Source organism: Ornithorhynchus anatinus, chromosome 2 (genome assembly GCF_004115215.2).
Source record: "Ornithorhynchus anatinus isolate Pmale09 chromosome 2, mOrnAna1.pri.v4, whole genome shotgun sequence".
NCBI lineage: Eukaryota > Metazoa > Chordata > Mammalia > Monotremata > Ornithorhynchidae > Ornithorhynchus > Ornithorhynchus anatinus.
In genome coordinates this window covers 85,363,214-85,388,894 of record NC_041729.1, presented here as the reverse complement: position 1 = coordinate 85,388,894, position 25,681 = coordinate 85,363,214, and the positions used below count along the sequence as shown (strand labels likewise).

The 25,681-nt window shown below is 40.5% G+C and overlaps 1 long non-coding RNA gene and 1 other non-coding gene across 2 annotated transcripts; both read right to left on the bottom strand.

Moving 5' to 3' along the window:
- Window positions 1–5,800: 5,800 nt before the first annotated feature.
- On the bottom strand, window positions 5,801–6,469 carry LOC114806374. The gene is made up of 2 exons (XR_003754402.1): window positions 6,295–6,469; window positions 5,801–5,989 (listed from the first exon to the last, which is right to left on the bottom strand). It is a non-coding gene; the product is annotated as an uncharacterized LOC114806374 (long non-coding RNA).
- Window positions 6,470–24,675: 18,206 nt separating this feature from the next.
- On the bottom strand, window positions 24,676–24,813 carry LOC114809610. The gene has a single exon (XR_003757386.1). It is a non-coding gene; the product is annotated as a small nucleolar RNA SNORA7 (small nucleolar RNA).
- Between the last annotated feature and the right edge of the window lie 868 nt (window positions 24,814–25,681).

Below are 25,681 nucleotides of genomic sequence, written 5' to 3'. Positions count from 1 at the left end.
TGGGGCTTGTAGGTGAGGTAGTTGAATGGTGAAATAAAATGATGAAAAATGCTCTCTGCTGAAGGCTTCTAGATTTCCTTGTGATACTTTTCACCAGAAGCCCAAACCTCTTTATCATAACATCTTTTAAGGAGAATGTGGTAAGGAGTAGGACTAGTCTGGGGACAGTTCTATTTATTTGATGAGAATCCCAAGTAATAAAAGACTGTAGTTGGCAACTGATAAAACCTGGATCGTTGTGGATAATACATTTCCCGACATTCTCAAATTCATCTGCACAAGCTCCAAGCTCTCCCTGCTACTAAGTGAAATTGTAATTATAGTCATTTCTGCAATACCGTGTGGTTTCATTTCATAATTTGGATAGAATACGAGAGCAGAGTGTCATAACCTGGCCATGAAAGGGTCATAAGGTGATATGGCCCTGCCTAGGAGGTCCTTCAAATAGGTAGCACTTTATGAACTCTTTATTGTCCTCTAGATTGTAAGCTCCTTGTGGGTAGGGAACATTCATTCATCCAATAGTATTTATTGAGTGCTTACTGTGTGCAGAGCATTGTAATAAGCACTTGAAAAGTACAGCTCGGCAATAGAGACAATCCCAACCCAACTGGCTCACAGTCTAGAAGGGGGACTATGACTATCAACTCTTATATTGAACTCTCCCAACCATTTAATACAGTGTTTTGCACACACTAAGCACTGAAGAAATATGATGGATTGGTTATAGGGAACTAACTGTAAATGTTTAAAGTTCACTGTCCCTAATGCTGGCTGGAAACAATTCCCTTTAAGCAGTTACAAATGAGCTCCTTGTAAAATGCTAATGAACTGATATAGTGTTTCTGATACAGAAACTCAATACAGACTGATTTAAACAAGCATTATAGGCAGAAACCCAGTGGTTGTTCACCCCTTCCAAAGTCCTTTTTGATTGTTTTTGAATAACCTTCCTTCTAAACCCAATGGCTGAGATAACAGTTTCTTGTTAATTGGAGAGTTTTCAAGAATATAACTACTGAACTGTGACAGGAATGGTGGTATTGACTCTATCTGCATTTGTTTATGTTGATAGCATGCTTTCATGCCTTTTCTTTCCTATTAGAATATAAACTGTTAGAGGGGAGGGATTGTGCCTGCACTTCAATATGCTCTATCCAGTGCAATGCAACCTGGGCACTCATTCGGTAATAATTTTTAAGATTTAGATATCACTCAGCAAAGGCCTGTAGAGTGACAGTTGAACCTTACCCTGAAGATTTGACATTGTGTTACAGGGGCCTGGGAGAGTGGAACAATCAGCCATTCGTATTTATTGAGAGCTTACTTATGGAGAGCATTGTACTAAGCACTTGGAAGAGTACAATACAACAATATAACAGATACATTCCCTGATGACAGTGGGCTTACAGTCTAGTGGAAGAGGCAAGATGAGAGCAAAAATAATAGGTAGCCGGAGCTCTATTTACATTTAGTAGTTTTTTTACTTTTAAGCGTTTGCCTTCTTTGTTAGATTGTAATTTCCTTGAGGACAAGGACTGTACTTTCTTCTTTCATACTCTCCAAGGGCATAGCATATTGCTCTATTATAGCATAGTTCATGGTAGGTGTTCTGGAGATGGTATTGGTTAATTTGTCTACTACTTGAATTGTCTCAGGTGGAATACCATTTCAACAGGTTCTTCAGTTTCCATCATTGGAAATTCCAGCTACAACCAGAGATATTTGTAGTAAATTCATTTGGCTCAAGTCTGTCCTCCTTGTTCATTAGGGATAGGTAGTTGTGGAAAGACTCTAAAAGGCCATAAAAAGGTGGGAAGGGCAGAGCTAGGAGAAGCCTAGATGGGAGTGTGATAGGTACAAGAAGCTTTTGGATAATGGGTGCTCCTGGTTGCCCCTATCTGATCTACCCCCATCTAGTCAAAGGGGTTGAGTTACCACCTGCTAATGAGATGTCTCCTATGATTTATAATTTATTATTCATATTAATGTCTGTCTTTCCCTCTAGACTGTAAGCTCATTATGTGTAGAAAATGTCAGTTACATTGTAATATTGTACTCTTCCAAGCATTTAGTACACCATGCTCTGCACACAGTAAGTGCTCAATAAATACGACTGACTGACTGACAATGATTGATCTCTGCTAGTAATGTGATGCAGACAATGTTTGCTTCATGCCAGCCTGGCACCAGTTACTGAGTCCACTGTCTGCCTCCAGAACTAGGCATATGCTCTAATCTGATGAGGGCAATCCATGGCTCTGGCTGGAGCAAGCATGAGGCCATCCTGTGAAGGACCGTAGGTAGCCTCTGCCCCCATCCCTGCCACAGGGATCAGCTCCGGAAGAAGAGCGCTGGGCCGGCATCATGGTCCGAAGCAAATTTTGAGAATTCTGTGTATCCATGCTCCCGCCCTCGACCCACAACCTGCTTCTGGAAGAGAATGTGGCCTGGTTGGAGTTCCAGGTGTGACAAGAGGATTGATCTGTACGCGGGGAAGAGGCAGAGCCTGTAGCAGGGTGGCCTTGGGGATGGGGCTGTGTGGAAGTGGTGGGAATAGGGAAGGATACTGATTTTATTTCAAAAACATTCTCTCTCTATCTCTCTGTCCCTCTCTGTCTCTCTCTCCCTCTGATCAGGACTACTTCCTACTTTTTGAGGCCCTAACAAATCAAATCCCACACTTTGATTTTTCCTCCTGCTCCTCCTTTCTGTCTGGCTCAGGGATGCAATGGATGCTGAAATCTCAAGCAGAAGCTGAGATCCTGGGGCAGAGTAGCTGTTCAGGTTGATCTTGGGTGTCAGGGAGGGGAGTCTCAGGGTATTCAGGGAGGTGGTAGAGTGTTGAGGCTTCCTCCATGCTATCCTGGCAACTTGCTGGTAGAACGGGGTGAAAGGGGATCAAAGTAGAATGGATAAATCTGCTATTTTGACAGTTTTCCAGCTCTGGAGGCTATTTTGAGGGCATACACGGTGTCTCTGAAAAGAAAAAATTCTAAAGCTTTCAATTTTGCACATCCAGTGAGTGACTGTCTGACCATGAGCAAGTCATAAGTGCTGTATGCCTCAGTCTGTTTCTATGAAATGAGAGCAGTGTCTGCCTTACAAGTCTGCTTTATTTGATTTTTTTCTAATTAAATTCCTATTTAGTTTTTTCTTAGTCATATGAATTAATTCAATATATGGGTTGAGTTTTGATGCTATCTCAATATACAAATAGGTTTTTTAAAAACCTTTGCATTATGAACATATTAGTCATATTATTCCTGTTAAAAACTGGGGAATGAAGAAGAGAAAAGTTTGGACAGGAATCTCTGACTTTAACCTCTCCCCTCTCCACTCCACACTTCACTCTACATGTCATACTGTTTTTCTAACGCGTTGTTCTGTGCATCTCTCTCCATTCAAAATTCTTCAGTGGTTGCCCCTCCATCTCCACATCCAACAGAACTTCTCACCATCAGCCTATAAGGCACTCTATCAACTCTCTCCCACACTAATCCTTGCTTCACTCTCACTACACCCTAGCTAGAACCCCCACCACTCTCTCAAGCATTTGTAGTGTTCCGTACCCAATACGTGCTCATTAAATACAACTGATTTATTGTTTGATCTGACTGGCTAGTGACTTTAAAAAGTAGTGGGAAGTTCTATAGCTTTCAGCAGGCAGCCAGAGAGAGCAGGATGGCCTTTGCAGGGGTGCCAGACACTGGGGGAGGGATGCTGAGAAAAGAAAGCTTGTTCCCCACTCATGCCCATCTCCTCCCTCCATTCCATTTATTCAGGGCTTTTGTTTTTCCCCAGCCCTCTTTCCCTTCCCCAGCCCAGGGTATTTTAGCAGAAACCCTCATTGGGGAAATGAAATTTTTGTGAAAATAGACCCTTCCTGCCTCTCTCATACCTCGAAAAAATGTTAGCTTGTGAATTTTGGCAGAGGTGGTGCTGAGTGAATGAAGGAAGGAACAAGAACAGAATAGACCTGGTTAGAACAGTTCTGGGTAGCACCGAATGTACCACGCATGAAAAATCCCTGAGTAGCAGCCAGCAGTTTGAGCACCCTTTCCAAAACAAAAATGATAATTCTCTCCCTGCCTGCCTCCATCCCAGCATCGTACCTCAACAATGTCTGGCCATCATGAGCGATCCAGTACTCACTGGCTTTTTCACCTGCTCCATGATGATCAGTCAGGATCCCAGCATATTAGGCTTCTGTTGTCCAAATGTATAGGGAATGGACATGAGCTCACTAAGGGCGCTATCATCATCAACTGATTTCTCTTCCAACATCTTCACCCACATTTTAAGGGCAGGAGAAATGATGGTGACAATGAAGACCTCAGGACTAGCAGCTCCTGCAGCCCCTGCTCTTAGTCCTTAGAGAATAATAATAACAATAATAATGGTACTTGTTAAGTGTTTACAATGTGCCAAGCACTGTAGTAAGTGCTGGAGTAGAAACAAGATAATCAGACCGGACACAGTCTCTGTCCCAGATGGAACTCACTAAGTGGGAGGGAGAACAGGTATATAAATTCTCATTTTCAGGATGAGGAAACTGAGACATAGAGAAGTTAAATGATTTGCCCGAGGTCATATGGCAGGCAAGAGGCAGACCCAGGATTAGAACTTAAGTGAAATGGAGTCAACACAGTCTCTGTTCAGTTGACTCTAAATTTAACACTAAAAACGGGCAAAAGCTGAGATGTGTGGTCTAGAATCGAGTGGTGAGGAGCCCAGGATGTTAAAGAATGAACTGTCATTATTACTTTATTTAAAATTGCTGGTTTTGAATTGCCAAATTTAGTTGAGAGTTTATTCTTATTTGTCTGTCCTCTCTTCCTTTGTATGCTAGGGACTGTCTAAATTAATACCCATAATGTCCATAATTAATGTCTTGCCAGCTATTACTGCCATGCATCCCACATTGTATGTACTTCATAAATGCTATTTATTGATATCTTGAAAATTAAGAGATAGTTTCATCATTCACCTCTCTGGAGATGGGACCAGATTGACTACATGAGGCAATCTGCAGGAAAACATACTTTTCTTGTTCACCCAACTAAACATTTTTAAGATACGTATAACGGAGGACCTGAGTTCTAATTCCTACCCCACCATGTGTCTGCTGTATGACCTAGGGCAAATCACTTAATGTCTCTGTGCCTCAGTGCTTTCATCTTCAAAATGAGGATTCTATACCTGTTCTCCCTCTTAATTAGATTGTGTGGGATCATGTGGGACCTTATCTTGTAGTGCTTAACAAATACCACAATTATTATATGAGTTAATACAATAGAGCTCAAACCTGGGTTGCAGGGATCCTACTCTCTGATCCCTACTGTACCCTTACCTGCTGGGTGACCTAGGCAAGTCACTTAACCTTTTTGTGCTTCAGTTTCCTCATGATAGCAAGACAGTTGATGACGTGATAGTCATTTATTGTCTTACTGATTAAATGTTTATAATCAGATCAAATAGTCAGTGCAAACATAACTCTTTAATTTTTGTTTCCCATTCTCTGCCCATGTGAGCTTCATGTGGGACAATCTGATTACCCTGTATCTACCCCAGCACTTAGAACAGTGCTCTGCACATAGTAAGCGCTTAACAAATACCAATATTATTATTATTAAAAGTAAGACAGCTTTTTTTGTTTAAATGAAAGCATTCTAATATTTTTTTCCCCCTCCCATTTTATCACAATGTAGGAACAACTCTATTTGTAGTAACCAAAGTTGGCTTAAAATAGAAATCAAGTTCAGTCATGAGTGGAGATGGTCAAATTAATGAACAGATCTGCAACAAAATGGACTATTTTAATTCATACCGATTAAGAGGGATGATCCAATTTGTAGCCATCCTCTTCAATGCCCAGGTCAGTACTCAGCACAGAGTGGTAACTCAATACAAGCTGATGATTGACTGATTCATGCTTCAGAGAGTTATGAAAGAGAGAATCAAAAGGACGATGACTTCCTATTAATTCCTAAATGACGGAAAATGGGAGAAGAGCATAATTAATTTGAGAATCCTTTTTCTCACCCTTCATGCTCCCACCCCACCTTCAATTCTTTCCAGGTGATGTGAGGAGAATTTCAAAGCCCCCAGCTGCAGGGGAGTTTTTTCTTTCTGGCTCAGTGAGAACTCCCATAGGCTCACATATTTGATATTTGTGACACCTACACTGTTACCTGGTTGTGCCTGCAGTAATACAACATCACGTCTGGGGCCTTGAAAAGCCCTATAGATCCTTCCCGTTTCCCCCACAGGGCTGCCCTCAACCCACTGCACCTGGCCTTCTTCCACAGAGATCAGATTAGTCCCTCCGTCTCTTCTGGAAGTTCAGCCCATATACGTTCCACTTCAGAGACAGGGAGTGGGTCAAGGGCAGGTATGCAGACAAAATGGAGGTCTCAAAATCAGCTACGTGCCACGTGCTACTACTGCCAGTGTTAAAGCAACAACCCACACCTGCATGGATAGAGAGGAGGAAACAAGAAGAAAAACTAAAACTCAGTTCCTTTGGATACTCAAAGATCCTCTTGGTTCTTTGGCTGTACCACAAGTGAGCGGGACAGAGAGATAATTCCAGGAAGTGTTGGAGTCAGCAACATGGCCTAGTGAATACAGCAAGTGCCTGTGAGTTAAAAGGACCTGGGTTCTAATCTCAGCTTCATCACTTGTCTGCTGTGTGATCTTGGGCAAGTCACCTAATTTCTCTGTGCCTAAATTACTTCATCTGTAAAATGGGGATTAAGACTATGAGCCCCATGTGGGACAATGACTGTGTCCAACCTGATTTGCTTGTATCTACCCCAGTGCTTAGAACTGCACAGAGTAAGCACTTAATACATATTATGATGATGATCATCTCAAACACCCCAGCCTCCATCTTGCTCAGCTCCTTGGGTCCTGTCCATTCTGAGGCCACACCTCCCAGAATGGAGACAGGCCACTAAGGGAAGGGAGGAGTAGGGTCATGTCAAATGCCACCATTCTCTTCCCTGACACTGCAACTATGTAATTTAAGCTATAAAGACAAGCAATCAGAAGTCGCGATAAGCCACTCACTTATTGAGGCATCTTGGAGGACTTTGCCTGATTAAAGGTTTGTGGAGCAAAGTGCACTAATCCTTTGTCTTGCAAAGTGGTTGCTGTGGAGCTTTCCAGCAAGTGCTTGGCACACTCCTCCACCTGAGACCCTTGGGCAAAGATGTTGAGGAAAGCATAGAGATGGGAAACAGACGGTGTTTTTCCCTCTGCCCCAAGGTAAGCACTCTCCCTCATGGACCTGAAGGAGGGATTTGAGCCTGCTGAATTTATTAGAAATATCTCTGGACTCTTGCAACCAGGATTCTAAGTAGGACTAGAAAAAAAGGATGCATTTGAAAAGCTATTGTGCTTGAGATGGTGCAGAGTGCCTTTATCATCCAAGCATGTACTTTGGCAGTTGAAAGGTCAATCTGAACTCCCAGATGGTTACTTGGATTTAACAATACTACTACTGTGTTGTGTGGCTTTTTTTTTAATGAAGAAGCAGAAAGAGACAATTTTTGCAAAAAGAATAATCACTTTAATTCATAAGACATTGATGGCTAAAGGCCAGAGGCAAAGTGAACCAAATAGGAAAGAATAGAGCACATATGGTAATATCATTGGGACAATGTTGCTGTAAGAACCATAACTTTGGACTTTAACTTTGACAAGATTGCATTCTCCATTTTAATATTCAGTGACTCACATTCCCAATTATCACATTTTCCTTCATATCACATTATTTTTCTTGTTAGCACAGGTTCCTGAATCACACATTTATTTTACTTTTTCCTCAGAAAAGCTGAAATAATTTTTTGGGTACCTAATCTGAATGTCCTCCCTTTATATATAAATACATTTCAAAAGAAAAACTAGATGAAATACAAAAGTGTCTTTGAGAATTATGTGTCTCTGCCCACTGGCTGGGGTTTGTATTGATGGGTCACAAATTTTTCATTTAATAGACAAATTTTCTTGTAAAAAAACAATCTGGTTTGGGCATAAATTTGCTTGAGTTAAAAATATGTTAGGGGTCAATTTATCAAGATGGGAGATTGGCTTTAAAACTTTAATCCTGTCCATAAGCATCAACAGTTCACCACCCAGGTACCCTCTTGGTAGCAAAACTCCCTGACTGATAGACAGCATATTAGAAGCATCCACCTCTTACGGCGCTCTCTCATTCCCCAGGTGGTTCCCCAGGATGGACCACTTTCATTCTTAGTACAGTGTTCTGCACACAGTCAATGCTGATTAAATCCTATTGATTGATATATAGTTAGACTGAAGTTTTCCAAAATTTGGCTTATTTGGCAGGTTTAGATGATATATTCTGACATTCACAGACACTCTTAAAGGATACTCAAATCAATGACATGTTTTCAGTTAATTGGTGGCATTCATTTTTCTGTCTTCTACCATCCATTCATTCAATAGTATTTATTGAGCGCTTACTATGTGCAGAGCACTGTACTAAGCTCTTGGAATGTACAAATCGGTAACAGATACAGACAGTCCCTGCCTTTTGATGGGTTTACAGTCTAATCGGGGGAGACAGACATCCGTTGCCTCTTCTCAATCCAGGCCATCTGTGTCTGGTTTTTGCTTACATGTTTTCTAGTCAACTTTTCTTACAGTGTTTGGAGAGAAGCAGCAGGGCATAGAGCATGGGCATGGGAGTCAGAAGGACCTGGGTTCTAATCCTAGCTCTACCACTTGTCTGTTGTGTGACCTTGGGCACTTAGCTTCTCTGTGCCTCAGTTACCTCATCTGTAAAATGGAGATTAAGACCGTGAGCCCCATGTGGGACAGAACTGTATTCAACCCCATTTGATTGTATTCAACCCAGCACTTAGTACAATGCTTGGCATATGGTAAATGCTTAACAAATACCATAGTCATCATTACTGGGTGAAGGAGGGTGACATAGCAATTTTTCATTTTTGAGTGCATGGATGGGGGGTGTACGCTTGAAGGTGAGGAGGAAGTAGTACAAACCTAAGAATGGCAGAAAAGCTTCAAGAATTAATGGATCTGAAAAATGCGGTTTTGGGGTCTATTCATATTAACTCAGGTGGCTCAGCTTTTTGAATCCTGCTTAGAAGCTCTCCAGTTTTGAGGGAGACCAAGTATTAGCACTGCTGGAAGTCCATCCCCGAAATGTTCTCCTTCTTCCCTTCTGTCCAGTCTCCTCTCCTCCTCTTCCTTCTTTCTCTCCTGTCTTCTCCCCTCTTCTTCACCTCCTTGTACATCCCTTTATCTGTCTCTGTCTACTTCTGTTTATTTTCAGGCTAGTCATGCTGTAAGGAAGATAATCTCTTTCCCAGAGCATTGGTTTTGCACCCAGGGTAAACTAAATTACTTGACAGTTGTTCCTCAGGATCATTAATCTATTTCCTTGCTCATTTGATTACAGTAGGTAGTGGTCAAGGTTCAAAGGGATTGTTTTAGGTATTGAGTTTATTTTTGGTATTTAAATGTGTATTAAGTGCCAGGCACTGTACTAAGCAGTGGGGTACATACATGCTAATTAGGTTGGACATAGTCCATGTCCTACAGGGGACTTACAGTCTGAGTCCCCATTTTACAGATTAGGTAACTGAGACACAGATAAACTGTGACTTGCCTAAAATCACAAAGCAAGAAATTGGCAGTGCCGGGAAGAGAACCCAGGTCCTTCTGACTCCCAGGCCATCCTCAATCACTAGGCATCATTGCTCTTTTTTTGCAAGAGCTGCTTTTTACATTTTTCCCTGGGTCTTTCAAAATTTTGAAAATTCTCTCCTTCTATGATATGTGTCCATACAGAGAGATTCCTTCACTCTCTAAAGGGCATTTTTGCTCTTTCATTTGTTATACTGGGGATTCAATATCTCTTCTCCTGTCCCCACAGACTATGATTTCTATGTGAGATAGTGACTGTGTCCAACCTGATTATCTAGACTCAGTACAGTGCTTGGCACAGAGTAAGCATTTAACATTATCATCATCCTTGTCATCATCTCTTAGTTGTCTTATCATCATTATCATCTCTTAGTTGTTTTAGCATCAATCAATCACTGGTATTTATTGAGCTCTTACAGTGTGCAGAAAGCTGTATTAGTTCAAGAGATTGTAGAAGAGGATTTTACAATCTAGCATACTTTAAACTATGCTTGTCCCTCCCTTTGCAACCCACAAACCTTTTCACATCAATGCCAACCATCTGCCCTGGGCTACCAGTTTCTCATGATGTTTTGTGACAGTGTATGGGTCTAGTGCTCTTCAGAAGTTACTCACAATATGATATATCAGCCTTCTTGAGAGAAGCAGATAATGTACAAGTCCCCTCTGCACCTTTCGAGTTCCAGACTTGTGCTAAAAAAAATAATGGGAATTATCTGGTTGCATATAAATTATCCCCATCTGTCATGAGCAGGGTGATGTGGAACACGGTGGCTTGGAACTGAACTGCTATAAACATGCTAATATTTTTTCTATCATTAATTTTGGATTTACCCAATTTGGATGATTTTGGTACTTGGAGTCAAATTCACATCCATTTAACCTTCCACGCTGACCAGATTTCCTGGTGACTTCTGCTGCTTATTGACAAAAGATCCATTCTCCCTACCAGAAGAGAGGTTCTGGCGTAAGAAAAAACTGTGAACAGTGAGAAAGCAGATTTAAGGGAATTGGTGTAGGATAGTCATAATGGTAATAGAGGTATTTAAGTGCTTACTAAGTGCCAACCATTGTACTAAGTACTGTGGTAGATACGAGATAATTATGTCCCATATGGGGCTCACAGTCTAAGTAGAAAGGAGAACAGGTATTGAGTCCCCATTTTGCAGATGAGGGAACTGAGGCACAGAGAAGTGCAGTGACTTGCTTAAGATCATACAGCCAGTAAGGGATGGAACCATGATTGGAACCCATGTCCTCTTTAGTGGTGGAAGCTACCAAAGAAACAACAATCTTAAATCAGAAATTTTACACAATCTTTCGCACAAACCACATAGCAAAAAGTGACCTAAATGAGAGAGCATGGGCCTGGGAGTCTTATGACCTGGGTTAATAAAAATAATAATGATTGTATTTGTTAAGCACTTACTATGTGCCAGGCACTGTACTGAGTGTTGGGGTGGATACAAGCAAATCAAATTGGACATAGTCCCTGTCCTATGTGGGGCTCACAGTCTCAATTCTCATTTTACAGATGAGGTAGCTGAGGCACAGAGAAGGAAATTGACTTGCCCAAGGTCACACAAAGGCAAGTGGCGGAGCTGGAATTAGAACCCATGACCTGATTTCCAGGCCCCTGCTCTTTCACTAGGCCATGCAGAGTTCTAATCCCTGCTCCCAACCACCTGTCTGCTGTGTGACCTTGGGTAAGTAATGCAGTGTCTGTGTGCCTAAGTTACCTCATCTGTAAAATGGAGATTAAGACTGTGAACTCCATGTAGGACATGGATTGGGTCCAACCTTATAATAATTATGGTATTTGTTAAGCGCTTACTTCATTCAGTTATATTTATTGAGCACTTACTATGTGCAGAGAACTGTACTAAGTGCTTGCCAAGCACTGTTCTGTACCCCCCAGAACTTAGTATAGTGCCTGAACATAGTAAGCATTTAACAAATACCATTTTAAATACACAGAAAAAGAAGAAAGGAGTGAAATGTAGTTAAATGAAAAAAAATCATTACTTAGTTTTTTTTTTTTAAATCAAAGATATCTCAAGTTCCATTCCTTTATCACTTTGATTCTTGATCATTGCCCATTACATTGTACCTAAATACACACACGTCATTGAGTGAGGAATGACAGCAAAATTTTGTATTCATCAAGAACTGTCAGAATAGATTTTGACTGCACTTATCCCAGGAAAATCAATTATTCAGATTTTCTGGATCATCCAAGTCTTTTCCATACTATAGCTTACTTTGGCTCGTATGAAGGTAACTATTAATATATAGAGTTCTCTTTCTGAGATGAATATGATGCTTCTGTGGGTGAAATTTTATCCATGTGTAAAGGAGTGACTTTGGAGATCTTTGGCAACTGACAAATGATGGGCATATGAAATGTCTAATTAAGCCAACTAAATTTAAATGATCTAAAAAGAATCCTGTCATCTAAAAAGAAACCTGTCTGAGGTTTGAGTGTCAATTGTTCAATTGATCAAACCACTCGTCAGATAGAATGCTACTGTTCAACAAATAGCGAGTGTCCAGTAGTAACCTGCTGACATGTCTCTTTCTTCTCCTCCACTGCTGCTATTTTTTCCTGTCTTTTTTTTTTGTCTCTCTCCACCTCCACTGCCTCACCCTGATGCTCCCTGGTCCGAAGTGATACATTTGACTACTTTACTCACATCTGTACTACAACCCAAATCTCCCAAACTCCATTTCCTTTTCCACCCTTACTATCTAACCTAATAATAATAATAATGTTGGTATTTGTTAAGCGCTTACTATGTGCAGAGCACTGTTCTAAGCACTGGGGCAGATTCAGGGTAACCAAGTTGTCCCACGTGAGACTCACAGTCTTAATCCCCATTTTACAGATGAGGTAACTGAGGGAAAGAAAAGTTAAGTGACTTGCCCACAGTCACACAACTGACAAGTGGCAGAGCCAGGATTCGAACCCATGACCTCTGACTCCCAAGCCCGGATTCTTTCCACTGAGCCACGCTGCTTCTCTACATCATTGCCTGTGTCCATTTCTCTCCAAATTTAGATACTGGTCCTCACTCCTACCTATTTATTTGGTCCAGTCCTGCTGCTTGCCTCCATGACTCCCCGCTGCCTAACCCAGCTTTTCTCCTTTTTTTTTTAAATGGTATTTGTCAAGTGCTTACTATATGCCAGGCACTGATCTAAGCACTGGGGTGGTTACAAGGCAATCAGGTTGGACACATTCCCTCTCCCATATGGGGATCACAGTCTTAATACCCATTTTACGGATGAGGTAACAGAGAAGTTAAGCAAACTGCCCAGGGTCACACAGCCCAGCAAGGTCTCATTCTCCCCCTCTAGAGTGTAAGCTCCTTTTGGGCAGGGAACACGCCTCTCAACACTTTGGTATTGTTCTCTCTCAAGCACTTAGTGTAATTCCCTGCACACAGTAAGCACACAATAAATACTACTGACTGATTCTTGGGACTATGCCTTTAGTACCGAGTTACCTTCATTCGCCAATTCTCAAATGCTAGATTCTAAGACTTTGAATGTTGCTTGATGTCTGCTGTGTTGGAAGAGTGTCCCAGAGGCACAGAAATGCATTTTGACACTTGCAGTAGTCCCCTTGTTTCATCCTCCAGCATATTTGTCTAGAATACATGGAACAGCCCCTAGCCCAATAAGGAGCCCTGCTTTACCTTATTGGTAAAGAGGAATAGCTATGACAAAGCACCCCCCTTCCCAGCTTGGACACTGCAAGCCATACTGCTGTGAAGCAGTCTCAGAAACTTAATGACTTTTTCAGGGCAGATAAATTCACTGAGGAATTTATAGTTTTATTACAGTGGTAAATGGGGATAGAGTGAGACAGAGCACCTCCAATTCTGACAACCAACAATATCATCATGGAATAATCTTGATAGATTTCCCAGGGCTGCCAAATGCAGTCCATACTTCACTCTACTTCCAGGATCATTTTTCTACAGAACCATTCAGTTCACGTTTACCCATTCTTCAACAAACTCCAGTGGTTCCCCCATCCACCTCTGTATCAAACAGAAGCTCCTTATCATTGGGTTTAAAGTACTCAATCACTGCACCTCCTCATACCTTACTTCCTATTACAACCCAGCCCACAGACTTCATTCCTCTAATACCAATCTACTTACTGAACCTCAATCTTGTCTATCTCACTACTGAGCCCTCGCTCATATGCTGTCTCTAGTTTGGAACACCATCTTCCTTCATAACTGACAGACGATCACTCTTCCTAACTTCACAGTATTATTCAAAGCCCATCTCCTCATTTCCTCTCCTCCAACTCCCTTCTGTATTGTCCTTCCACTTGGATTTGCATCCTTTATTTAGCCACCTTCAGCCCCATAGTGCTTATGCACTTATCTGAAATTTATGTTTTTATATTGATATCTGTCTCCGCTTCTAAACTATAAGCTTGTTGTGGGCTGGGAAGATGTCTACCAACTTTATTACATTTTACTTTCTGCAATCAGTGCTCTGCATACAGTAGGCACTCATTAAATGGTTGATTGATTAATATCTTTCACACTTACAATTATTTCATCGTGTATGTCAGCAGTATTTATGAATACAATCTAAGTTATGGTATTGATCCCTGGACTTCTAAAGTACTAAAAGTACTAGATTTTCTAAGTGGTAAATGAGTGCATAAAGCAATTTGGTGTTCTACTTTCAAATTGAAAAATAAAGTAATGATGTGAAATGGACACATTTCAAAAAAACTTTCAACTTGAAGTGTATCAAGGAGCTCTGACAGTAGCTTAGTAAGTCACTTAATAATAATGTTGGTATTTGTTAAGCGCTTACTATGTGCCGAGCACTGTTCTAAGCGCTGGGGTAGACACAGGGGAATCAGGTTGTCCCACGTGGGGCTCACAGTCTTAATCCCCATTTTACAGATGAGGTAACTGAGGCACCGAGAAGTTAAGTGACATTTTCTATATCATGTAATTGTTTTCAGTGGCACAAATGTTACCATGTTTTGATTTAAAAAAAAAAAAGGAAATCTCCATTTCCTAATATATCCACATATCCCAACTAGCCTTAGTCCCTTCTTTCTGGATGGTTTAGTTTATTCTAAATTCTATCAATTAATCAATTGTATTTAATGAGTGCTAACTGTGTGCAAAGCACTGTACTAAATGCATAGGAAAGTACAAGCGTTTAGTACAGTGCTCTACACACAGTAAGTGCTCAATAAATACGATTGAATGAATGAATGAATACAACAGAGTTGGTAGACTTAATTCCTGCCATCAAGGAGCTTACAGTCTGTGGTCATATCAATTCTAGCATCATATCTTATGATTATGTGTAAGCACTCAGTAAACACTGTTGAGGATGATGCCAGTTGTTCCATCACTGAAATACAGACCAAATCAGGCTCAAGAGGTTTTCATAAATCTTTTCCAAACTTGACCTTCCTCCTTCTCTGCAGTCTCTCATTTCCTCCTGCCTTTAGGACTCTACATGTTCTACTTGCATGTCCCCCAACACTTCAAATTCAACATATTCAAAACACAACTTCACATCTTTCCACTCAAATCCTGCCCTGCTTACTGACTTGTCTATGACTATAGACAACACCACCATTCTCCCTGCCACATAAACCTTGGCATTATCTTTGCCTCATCTCTCTGTCAACGAACACATTCAATTTGTCACCAAATTATTTTACTTCTACCTTGACAACATCTATAGAATCTGTCCATTCCTCTCCATCCAAACTGCTACTGTGCTGATCCAAACATTTGGCATATCCCATCTTAACTACTATATTACCTTCCTCGCTAACCTCCTTAACTCCATTATCTCCTTTACCAGTCCACATTCACTCTGCTGCTCAGATCATTTATCTAAAAAAAGTTCAGTCCATGTCACCCTATTCCTCAAAAATCTCCCATGGTTACTCATCCATCCCAACATCAAATAGAAACTTCTTTCAATCAACTTTAAAACACACAATCAGCCTTCTCCCTCCTACCTTACTTTTCTGATTTCCTAAACCACACACGTCTCTCCTCTAAAGCCAGCCTACTCCCTCACACTCTATCTCATCTAACCTGCCACCAAACCCTTGCTCACACCCTCCCTTTGACCTGGAACTTCCTCCCCTTTATCTTTTACCGCCCACCACTCTCCTCACCTTCAAAGCCCTTCCAAAATCACATCTCCAAGAGGCCTTTCCTGCCTACCCACCCTTCCCCATCACGCACCTATGTGCTCAGATCTTTACCCCTTAAGCACTTGATATTCACCCCACAGAACTTAGGTACATATCCCTAAATTCTGCCATTTCCCCTATCTGTAATTGATTTCAATGTCTTTTTACCCCTGTAAACTGTAAGTTCCTTGTCGGCAGATATTACATCTACCAACTCTATTATATTGTACTTCCCCAAGTGCTTAGTACTGTGCTCTGCACACAGTAAGCACTCAACAAATATCACTGACTGATAAATGGTTCCTTGTAGCTATGTCATCAAGGAAAGAATGTCTCAACTACTTTCCATGTATACCTGACACAGATGAAAAGCTGAGATATTATTTTTGAAATAAAAATCTACTGACAGAAAGAGAATTGAATTGAGTGCTCAGTGTTGTACTGTGCAATTCAATTTTTCCAATTCTGATACCTGTCTTGAGTTGGTATGATATGATGACCTTACATTAAAGTATATAACTCTGAAACAAACTTCAAAGGCAACATTTGCACCTTTTAGCCAATGCAAAATTCCTATGGCCTTATCCCCATTATTTGAAAGCCTATTTGCTATTTGTTTGCTATTAAGTTCCCTTTGTCTCACAGTCACACTTCTCCAGTCAGGAATCATATATTCCATTTATGATGTCTCAGACTTAAAAGACATCATTCCAGATTAAATAAAAGGTACTTTCTTTTTACAGGATTATAAAATTTACATATTCAAAGGCTAAACTTCTTAAACCATTCCTTGTTCCTACCTGACAAAAAATTAGCCTTCTAAAATGACTTGCCAGGTACATCTTTGAAAAACTATCAATAATCATAGATTTATAGGGCTGTTTGACTTTCAGAGGTCATTTGATCAGTGGTTCCAAAATGGTGAACAATGAAACTGGTGACTATGACTCCGATTGTGACTGCAATTGTGACTATGACTTTGGAATGTATGCAAGCAGCATGGCGTAGTGGATAGAGCACAGATTTGGGAGTCAGAAGGTCATGATTTCTAATCCTGGCTCCGCCACTTGCCTACTGTGTGACCTTGGGCAAGTCATTTCACTTAATCTGTGCCTCAATTACCTCATCCATAAAAAGGGGATTAAGCCTGTGAGCTCCACGTGGGACAGGGATGGTGTCCAACTCAATTTGCTTGTATCCACCCCAGTGCATAGTCCAGTGCCTGACACATAGTAAGTGCTTAACAAATACTATTATTATTTTGATTATTATTATTAACATTATTTCAGCACCCCTCCATTTTGTATACCTTAGTTCACACATGGTGGAATCAAAGTCAGTCAATCATATTTGCTGAGCACCAAATGTGTGGAGAGCATTGTACTAATCACTTGGGAGAGTACAGTATAACAATGAACGGACTCATTCCCTGCCCACAGTGAGTTTACAGTCTAGTGTGCTTAGAACCAGAGACCTCGACTTTGAGATGTGCAATCTCTGAGTTCTTCCCCCTTCCCCACTTAGTTTAGCACAGTAAAGAAATGTGAGGTGGGGTGTGTGTGTGTAAGATCAGACCTCTTGTCCTCCACTGAATGTTCCCTGCCAACTCTGGACTACACCCTGCATAAAGGCAAATCTGTATTTTAAGATCAAATTGAGTCTTTTTCCTTCAGCATTTTCTCTAAGGAGAACTGACATGACATCTCACTTACCTTCTAATAGTTGTACTGTCAGAAATAAGCATATAGATGTTGTTAATAATGATGATGGTATTTGTTTGACACTTACTAAATGTCAAGCACTGCTCTAAGCACTGGGGTAGATATGAGTAATCAGGTTGGACACAGTCCCTGTCCCACCTGGGTCTCACAGTCTTAATCCCCATTTTACAGATGAGGTAAGTGAGGCACAGAGAACTGAAGTGACTTGCCCAAGGTCACCCAACAGACAAGTGGCAGAGCCAGAATTAGAACCCAGGTCCTTCTGATTCCAAGGCCCGTGCTCTTTCCAGTCTCAAAGGTTACTCTGATTGTTCCTACCTTAGGATTTTTTAGCTATTGTCTAAATTTAGACTTGCTCATGTTGGAATGCCCAAGATATGGTGCAGCATTTCAGAGGCTTTCTGAATCAGGGACTCTAAATTCAATAGATTGTTGACAGAGCTGACTCAAGTATATCGGCTCGTGCATAATATGTTGTTCCTTCTTTGGAACTGTACATATTGTTTTTCTTCCTCTTGTGGATGTTTATTTGAAGGATGAATAGGTCACTCTTAGCAGGAGAGCTCACCACATGACTGCCAGATCCAGAAGACAGATGAGTCAGTTCAACACAGACTACAAATTATGCATGCCTGATAAATCTGTATTCATATTTGCAAATGACCTAAGCTTCAACTTTTAAAACAGGTTTAACAGAAGTTATACCAAAATTCAGAAATTATTTTGTAAATAAGCAAACAAGTTAAGCAACCTGATTTCAACAGGAGACCCTCCTCTGCTAGGAAGAGAGCATATTAACAATGAAATACTGTATGTCATTCTGAATTTAAGCTCACATGCGAGAACTTATTGTACACAAAACTTCTGAAACGTATTTATCTGATGCATGATTGATGGCTATGGTTGCCGTGCTGTGACCCTAGGCACTGTCCATCTATTGACTGTCACTGTGGAATTGTGTTCAATGGGGAAATTGTGCCACTTTTTCAACCCAAATAACATATCTGGTTAGTCTACATGCCACCCTTTGTCCAAAGTGATATTTAATCTATTTTTCTGTGTGTGTGTGTGTGTGTGTGTGTGCGCACATGCGCAACCTCATTGTATAACTCTTCATTATGTTTGCTATGAGATGATCTGAGATACAGAACATGTGCTCTTTTTTTTTTCTTCTTCCCAATATGTATAAATGAACATGAGGTGGGAAAGTCACACAGCTTCTTAAAGGAACTGCAGCTAAGTCTAAAAAAAGAAAGCTGCAGTGAACAAGAGTACAGTGCTGAAAACTGTGCTCATCTCTGTATTCCCTCTCCCCTGTCTTAGTAACAGAACTGGCTGGGCATGGGAACCTGAAATATCTCAATTTGAGTCTGCTGCCTTCTACAATAGCATTATATTATTTTTCAGGACAGTCTTGGCTTTCAGAAGGTCAGCAAATTAGAGAGCCAGAAACAAACAAAGCAATCCAAAGAGAATGATCTGTCTTTAGCATGAAGGGGGAAGGAGAGGTTGGATTCTGGTTTGTGTACTATTAACTGAATGGGATTTAGTCATCAACTCTGGAAATGGGAGTGGAAGGAGAGGGGATTTGTCCATCTTTTCCCTCCCTGCCGACACCCCACAAACCAATTCTGATTGTTTTCCGAATTAAGACGAGAGGAGAGTGACTTCGATAAATATGGGAAAATAGGTCAGAATGGAATGCCTGTTTTCTTAGGCCCTCCTTGGGTTGGCAGACAGAGTAATTCCTGTGCTGTTCATTCATTAGCCAATTAACTCCCGCTGCACCACTGCAAAGCAGTTTGTCAATTATGCATTTATGAGAATCAAGAGCAGAGGCCCAGGATAAATATCTTTGAACTCAGGTTCATCAGCATAGTTATCAATATTCTGACTGCCAATTGCCAAGTTTGTACTTCAGTCTCTGCTCTGCTCAAAACCTGTATTTCATGGCATACTGTTGGCATCTGGGGACATCTCTGAACACATTAAAAATATGTTTGTCAACAAATAGGCAGAAGCCCAGAGCAAATGAATAGATATACAGTGGTAGGTGAATGATGCAATGAGTTAACTGCATGGAAATTAACGGAGTAAATCAGATTTTTTTTAGTATGACCTTTCTGTCTAATGTGATTATAAACTCACTGGGCAGGCATTACATCTAATGGCTATTTCCATGTTCTGGATGAAGCTTATTCCTAGCTGGCACCAAAATAATAAGGATTACCCAAGGAAAATGCATTTATTTCTAATATAATTTAGGCATCAAAATAATGGCATGACTTTTTGGAGTAATTCTTCTCTGGAAGTTCCCAATACCAGGAAAGAGTAGGAGAAATAGTTTGGGGAGGGTCCAGAGGGTTACTACCAATCAACTGTATTTATTTGGCACTATACTAAGCTCTTGGGAGAGTATAATACAATAGAGTTGGTAGACACATTGCCTGCCCACAGTGAGCTTACAGTCTAGAGATTACAATCTGCTACAGAACCTTGATGTGGACTGGTGGCATAATAGAGAAGGTTCTTTTTCTGTACCTCCGATATACTCTGTGCACACACAGGTGCTAATACTAATAGATGATAATCTAAAACAGTTTGTCACACACTGGCACAGATAGATGCTCCAGGTGGTGAAGGGTGAAATTTAAGATTCACACTGTTGTTTAACTCTGACTGAGCATTAGTAAGATAATCAGATTGAATTTCAGTTTAGAAACCATGGTCTCCCTGCTGAGTTGATTTTATCCTCCCCCCAAATTAGTCCCAAGATGGAAGTAATGATGGGATACCCTCAATTCTTTTATTTTTGTTGAATGCTTGGTGTCAGAGGAACTCTATACAAGGGTGAAACTGATGGAACTTATTTTTTTCTGTACACTGAATAACTTTATTTAGCTTTCTAATCTTAAGCACATATGGCCTTGACAGCTGAGTGAAAATTTGAGTGTCTGAATACCTGTTTCTGACACTTTCACACCACATCTCAGAGGTAAAAAATAGACCTTGCTGTTATTATAAGACCTTAACCATATGGTATAAGATAAACAGTCCAAGGTATTAGCATTTAGTTTTTTTTAATCACTTATTTTTTCTCCCTGTTATAAAAGCATTATGAATTGTTTTCCCCTTGCACATGGATTTAGGACATACTATTTGGCTATCATTGAGTCGTTAGATTCTGGACCATATTTAAACAGCAGTTTCATAAATACTTTGGATTTAAATTGCTTAATCCATATATCTTTTAACATTTGTGTTCAGAAAAAAACTTAGAATTCACAGGATACTTAAAAATATCTCGACTCCGTGCCTTTAGAAAATTTTCACTCTCTGAATCCACAAATTTCTTCCTCTCCCTACTTTTGCCCATTTCTCTTGCCTTTTTAGTCAGAAGATCTAGGAAGCAACATTAACAAAATGTCTATTTAACCTTTTCTATTAAGCAAGAAAATGCTACACCACTCTAAAGTAATGAGCCTTGTACCATTTTTCTTAGATGGAAATTACATCCTTGGAATGACACTCTGGTTCCAAAATGATTACTGGTAATGGGATTAAGGCATACTTTCCGATTGCTTCCTTCAAGGAACCTCTTCCCTTTCTGGAGTCATAAAAATATGGTTCAGATTTCTCTGAAAATATCCCCTTAAAAATGTGTTAGGCATAGATGAGTATTCATCAATTCTTAGTAGAAGTTAGATTTTAGGTATATTGGCTCACCAATGTCAGATTGTGCAAACTACCCATTAGGGACTTGAAATCACTTGAAATCCACTTCCACTGGATTTCTGGGTAAGAGGAGTGGACAGAAATGGGAGACATGAGGAAATCCACCCACCTTGACCTTAATCTGTGCTACGTAGCTTCCATTCCATTGCCTCTCGGACCTCCTATGATGGGTCATTGTTGTAAATTAAGGAAGGAAGAAGAATCAAGGGAAGAGAATGGTGTAAAAGCTGGAACTACTTTTCCAGGGTTTTCCAGGGTTTCTCTCTTCTCCAACAATCTACACTATTTATTGTACACTTACTGTGTGCTGAGCACTGTACCAAGCACTAGGAAGAGTACAAGGAAGCTTGTATACGTGATCCCTGCCCTTAAGGAGCTGACAATCTTCTCCACCTATTTTTACTGTCCCGCCCACCTCACCCGGCTCTCCCTGGCATCCCTCTATGATTATTTCCTATATTTCCTCCCCACAATCCGTTCAGAACCTCGGCTGTTACCACAGTGTTCTCTCCAAGGCGTTGGTCTCTCCTAAACTAGCATTCAAATGAAGGATATTCTGAACACAGCTGTTGCTCTGCAGAATGACATTCAGAATGTGAACACTGCATCAAGATTCCATTTTAGGGGAGCCATCTGTCCTTTAGCTGGCAGGATGACTAGAGATTTATACCTTAATAAAACTGCACACATAAGTCCAACCTGCACTCCTTCACGTACCCTCCATTCAGCTGGCTTTCATCCAGTTTTTCCAGTTTAATCTGGTTGTAATTTTCTGGTTTCATCTAAATGTAAAATCCTTTTGGTGAAACGCTGTGATGATTCCAAAAAGCTTGTGCTCAGCCTGTTTACTGGTTAAAGAAGTCTTGGCCTTCGACCTGTGCTAATTCACAGAATTTTCACAGGTTTTCCTGGGGAAGCAAATTCAGAAATAATCTTCTTTCACCTTTTGTGGGTTTTTTTTCATGCCAAAGGAGGAGTTCATCAATCTACCTGGGTGTTCTCATGTTTGATGCTATTATTATGGAAACTGACAGCACAGTTGTAAGTTTATAACAAATGAAAAACAGAACAGGGAGCAGCAACTAAATGCTCACAAAACAATAAATCCAACAACCCAGAAAACAAAACATTAGTTTACCTTTTGCCCTTTTACTTAAATTTTGAGACCCCTCTCATAGACTGCTTACTTTGTTTACTCACTTGTTTTTAATTAAGTTTTGCCTTATACTTGCAGATCATGTGAACTTGGTAGGGTCTTCTTTGTTGTTGTTGTTATTATTTAAAGGAATCTAGCACAGCAGTTGAGTTTTCCAAGGTCACCTAGCTGTAATTAACATTCAGCTTTCATATTGGGCTGACATAACTGCAAAGCATTAAAGCCTGAAGATGTGCAATAGTCATTCTTAGCAGAATTTTCTCCATCACCCACTGCTCATTTATACTTCCCTCCCCACAGCAAAATCTTCCTAATCAATAAAACAATACCAAGGGAAATGCATCTGTGTCATAGCAATTTTGGCACTTCTCTTTGTGCTAAAAGCCAGAGCATGTTTCTTTGACAGTCATTTGAGACAGACAGAGTGACATAGTTGATTATGTATATTGTCTATTCAGCCACACTGCAAGAAAAGTATCAGAGCCCCTGGTTCTTCAAAATGAAAAAATAGCTATCTCTCACCCAGCTTGATAAATCTTGCTAATCTCATATTCCTGTCAACGACCTATCTATGCACTTAGACCTCTCTATGACTTTAGGGCTTTTGATAACTGCCCCACCCTCATTTCCACAGTACTTATGTACCTATCTAAATATATATAATAGGCTATATATTATAAATTATTTATATTAATGTCTGTCTCCCCCTTTAGACTGTAAACTTACTGTGGGCACTGAGCGTTTCTGTCAACTCTGTTATATTGTACTTTCCCAAGCACATAGTAAGCACTCAATAAATACTACTGATGATAATGATGGTCAGTGTCTCTGGTTTTGAGGAACAAGTAACAGAAAAATACATGGACTGATCGATCAGTAAGTAGTGAGATCATATAACATGCAGTCTCTGCAGTGAAAATGGAGGTAACTAGAGGGAGATGTGACACATTTTTCTGAATCTGTTAAAATACCTCACTTAGCACTTAAACCCAACCTAGAGAATCAGCATGTTTCAGTGGCAAGAGCATGGGCTTGCGAGTCAGAGGTCGTGGGTTCTAATCCTGCTCTGCCACTTGTCAGCTGTGTGATTTTGGGCAAATCACTTAACTTCTCTTGCCTCAGTTACCTCATCTGTAAAATGGGGATTAAGACTGTGAGGCCCACGTGGGACAACCTGATTGCCTGTATCTCCCCCAGTGCTTAGAACAGTGCTTGGCACATAGTAAGCGCCCAACAAATACCATCATTATCATTATTATTATTATTATTATTAGAAATAGCAGCATGGCCTTGTTAAAAGGTCCTGAGCCTGGGAGTAAAGAGACCTGGTTTCCAATACCAGCTCTGCCATTTGCCTGAACAGTGGGTGAGTCACTTCACTTTTTTTTTTAATGGTATTTGTTAAACACTTACTAGGTGCCAGGCACTGTACTGAGCAGTGGGGTAAGTACAAGCTAATCAGCTTGGACACAGTCCATGTCCCATATGGGGCTCACAATCTTAATCCCCATTTTACAGATAAGGTAACTGAGGCACAGAGAAGTTTAAGTGACTTGTCCCAAGTCCCACAGCAGACCAGTGGCAGAACCAGAAGTAGAACCCAAGTCCTTCTCACTTTGAGTTCCATCCTCTATTTATTCGCTAGGCCATGCTTCTCTGTGCCTCTACCTCTAGTCTTCTCTCTGCCTCAGTTTTCTGATCTCTTAAATGGGAATTCAGAATCTGTTCTTCCTCCTTCTTAGACTGTGAGCCTTATGTGGGGTAGGTACTGTGTCTAATCTACGTGTATTGTATCTGCATCAGCGCTTAGCACAGGGTTTGGCCCGTAGAAAATGCATATCAAGGATCACAAAAGTAATCATTATTATTAGAGAAAATATTACCATGGCTGGGAAAATCCACAAAAATGCCCATAGTTCTTTATTAAATGTTTCTTGTCTTATGCTGTCGAGTTGTTTCCAACCCATAGCGACACCACAGACACATCTCTCCCAGAACACGCGGCTCTCTATCTGCAATCATTCTGGTAGCGTATCCATAGAGTTTTCTTCGTAAAAATACGGAAGTGGTTTACCATTGCATCCTTCTGCTCAGTAAACTTGAGTCTCTGCCCTCGACTCTCTCCCTTGCCGCTGCTGCCTAGCGTGTCGTGAGTTTTGACTTGTAGCAGATTGCCTTCTACTTGCTAGCCACTGGCCAAGCTAGGAATGGAATGGGTCTGCCTCTGCTTGACTCTCCCTCCCGTAGCAGAGACTGGTAGAGTACTGGAAACTCTCCAGGTGCGACCCTGAGAGGGATAAATGTTTCTAGTTCCTAAATTTGTTAACTTTCTTTTTCTCTGATCTTCAGGGATGGGCTTTTCGAAAAAGAAAGTGTCATCATTTGTTGAGATAGTGAAATCGGCACAGACGGAAATCTTGGTTAGTCTCAGTATTCACCGTTTGAATTCCAAGCATACCGGAGATCCAGAAAAAGACACTTGCGTGAACATTGCTAACATTTCGTTACTGGCAGAGGGCTCATATGCATCAATTATCCTAACACTGCAGGACGATTGAACATTTGTGGGAACACTGCAGTTGCTTCAACACATTAATCCTATTTAATACTCTCTAGGACTTGGGTATGCAACTGTTGTTAAACAATTCCCTGTGCTTCCAAATATCCTGGCAATCAATTCATTTTAGTCCTTACACACCATTTCAAATATGTTTCCTAAATATTTTCGTGGTAAACCTCATTTCATTGACTTTCTTGTTTTCTTTTGTCTTGCCTAAGTTTACTTGAAATCAGTTTCCCAAAGAATGAAAAGAGCACTCCAAAAGAAGAGTAGGTGGAATAGTTCACTTCCAATATCAATCATCCTCCCACAACTAATAAACTCTTTTGATGTTGTTGGGGGATTTGTCGTGTCCAAACATTTGTTTTTATGGCACTCATTTTTCAGCCATTCTATACGTTTGTAGCCACACACTTTTAAGGCAGCCTTTGAAACAAGAATCACTCTACACTTCGTTTCAGTCCTCCCTCTTTGATAATGGTCCCAATAAAAATAAAACAAAATAAAGCGATGCCGCGTTCTTTCAAATGCTTATTATAAACATTTGAACACCTTGGGTGAGGAATTGCTGCTTGTGGCTCTCCAATACAGAGGAATTCGATTTT